General features: G+C 43.8%; 2 non-coding genes across 2 annotated transcripts; both read left to right on the top strand.

Annotated features, from left to right (window-relative positions):
* The first annotated feature begins 272 nt into the window (after positions 1–272).
* TRNAD-GUC (transfer RNA aspartic acid (anticodon GUC)) lies at positions 273–344 on the top strand. Its single transcript has one exon. It is a non-coding gene; the product is annotated as a tRNA-Asp (tRNA).
* Positions 345–1,089: 745 nt separating this feature from the next.
* On the top strand, positions 1,090–1,161 carry TRNAD-GUC (transfer RNA aspartic acid (anticodon GUC)). Its single transcript has one exon. It is a non-coding gene; the product is annotated as a tRNA-Asp (tRNA).
* Positions 1,162–2,860: the final 1,699 nt, after the last annotated feature.

Here is a 2,860-nt window from a genome sequence, read left to right as displayed (position 1 = left end):
TTCCTGGCCATGACCGACCAGTAGAGGATAACAGAAAAAGGTTTTTAATTGAAATGACTATCTTTTTTGCAAAGTGGTATTGTAGTCTTTGTTTCAGCTGAGACAAAAATAAATCTTTTTATCTGCTTCTTATTTAGGGTTTTATGTTAGCTTGATAACATGTAGCACATAATCTCTGAGGCCAATGACACAGACGCATGTCGAGACCTCACCCTGACATGTTTTTGGGTGTATTTTCAGCTCCAATTTTGCCTGCAAATTCACCAAGCTAGTCCTCGTTAGTATAGTGGTGAGTGTCCCCGCCTGTCACGCGGGAGACCGGGGTTCGATTCCCCGACGGGGAGAACATTGCAAGTTTTTATCAGGTTCAGAGATTCGTTGCTCAAGGTTATGGAGAATCAAAGTCCGAATCCAATTGTAGCATGAAAAATATACCACTTGATTTTGAGAGCATAAGAAAGATCCAGAAACACCAATTGCATAGCGTCATTTTTAGTTTGGGTATCACCCCTTGCTTTTATCTAGCATGGCATGTACTGTTTTTGTGCATTACAATATTTGCATATCAACCTCTTACAATTGGCTCATGCTGTAACACAGGAGACAGCTATGTAGTGGACAAGTCTCTTGTGAGTTAAACCTAATTATGACATCACATCAATGAAGCAAAGCTGAAACTATTGTATGCCTACAGAGTATAGACTGAGAGAGAAGTGTCTTTTCCTATGGATTGCAGGCTAAAATGGACTTGCATCCCCTACTTTTAAAGGGAGTAACTGTATAGTAAGTGAGATAGTTAGACCGATATCATGTAAGCTTCCTGGCCATGACCGACCAGTAGAGGATAGCAGAAAAAGGTTTTTAATTGAAATGACTATCTTTTTTGCAAAGTGGTATTGTAGTTTTTGTTTCAGCTGAGACAAAAATAAATCTTTTTATCTGCTTCTTATTTAGGGTTTTATGTTAGCTTGATAACATATAGCACATAATCTCTGTGGCCAATGACACAGACGCATCTCGAGACCTCACCCTGACATGTTTTTGGGTGTATTTTCAGCTCCAATTTTGCCTGCAGATGTACCAAGTTAGTCCTCGTTAGTATAGTGGTGAGTAACCCCGCCTGTCACGCGGGAGACCGGGGTTCGATTCCCCGACGGGGAGAAAGTTGCAAGTTTTTATCAGGTTCAGAGATTCGTTGCTCAAGGTTATGGAGAATCAAAGTCCGAATCCAATTGTAGCGTGAAAAATATACCACTTGATTTTGAGAGCATAAGAAAGATCCAGAAACACCAATTGCATAGCGTCATTTTTAGTTTCGGTATCACTCCTTGCTTTTATCTAGCATGGCATGTACTGTTTTTGTGCATTACAATATTTGCATATCATCCTCTTAAAATTGGCTCATGCTGTAACTAGAGATGTGCACCGGAAATTTTTCGGGTTTTGTGTTTTGGTTTTGGGTTCGGTTCCGTTGCCGTGTTTTGGGTTCGAACGCGTTTTGGCAAAACCTCACCGAATTTTTTTTGTCGGATTCGGGTGTGTTTTGGATTCGGGTGTTTTTTTCAAAAAACCCTAAAAAACAGCTAAATCATAGAATTTGGGGGTCATTTTGATCCCAAAGTATTATTAACCTCAATAACCATAATTTCCACTCATTTTCAGTCTAGTCTGAACACCTCACACCTCACAATATTATTTTTAGTCCTAAAATTTGCACCAAGGTCGCTGGATGACTAAGCTCAGCGACCCAAGTGGCCGACACAAACACCTGGCCCATCTAGGAGTGGCACTGCAGTGTCACGCAGGATGGCCCTTCCAAAAAACACTCCCCAAACAGCACATGACGCAAAGAAAAAAAGAGGCGCAATGAGGTAGCTGTGTGACTAAGCTCAGCGACCCTAGTAGCCGCCACAAACACCTGGCCCATCTAGGAGTGGCACTGCAGTGTCACGCAGGATGGCCCTTCCAAAAAACACTCCCCAAACAGCACATGACGCAAAGAAAAATGAAAGAAAAAAGAGGTGCAAGATGGAATTGTCCTTGGGCCTTCCCACCCACCCTTATGTTGTATAAACAGGACATGCACACTTTAACCAACCCATCATTTCAGTGACAGGGTCTGCCACACGACTGTGACTGAAATGACGGGTTGGTTTGGACCCCCACCAAAAAAGAAGCAATTAATCTCTCCTTGCACAAACTGGCTCTACAGAGGCAAGATGTCCACCTCATCATCATCCTCCGATTCATCACCGTGTACATCCCCCTCCTCACAGATTATCAATTCGTCCCCACTGGAATCCACCATCACAGCTCCCTGTGTACTTTGTGGAGGCAATTGCTGCTGGTGAATGTCTCCATGGAGGAATTGATTATAATTCATTTTAATGAACATCATCTTCTCCACATTTTCTGGAAGTAACCTCGTACGCCGATTGCTGACAAGGTGAGCGGCGGCACTAAACACTCTTTCGGAGTACACACTTGTGGGAGGGCAACTTAGGTAGAATAAAGCCAGTTTGTGCAAGGGCCTCCAAATTGCCTCTTTTTCCTGCCAGTATACGTACGGACTGTCTGACGTGCCTACTTGGATGCGGTCACTCATATAATCCTCCACCATTCTTTCAATGGTGAGAGAATCATATGCAGTGACAGTAGACGACATGTCCGTAATCGTTGTCAGGTCCTTCAGTCCGGACCAGATGTCAGCATCAGCAGTCGCTCCAGACTGCCCTGCATCACCGCCAGCGGGTGAGCTCGGAATTCTGAGCCTTTTCCTCGCACCCCCAGTTGCGGGAGAATGTGAAGGAGGAGATGTTGACAGGTCGCGTTCCGCTTGACTTGACAATTTTCTCACCAG

This window comes from Pseudophryne corroboree, chromosome 11 (assembly GCF_028390025.1).
Source record: "Pseudophryne corroboree isolate aPseCor3 chromosome 11, aPseCor3.hap2, whole genome shotgun sequence".
Lineage (NCBI taxonomy): Eukaryota > Metazoa > Chordata > Amphibia > Anura > Myobatrachidae > Pseudophryne > Pseudophryne corroboree.
This window is presented reverse-complemented; position numbering and strand designations above follow the sequence as displayed.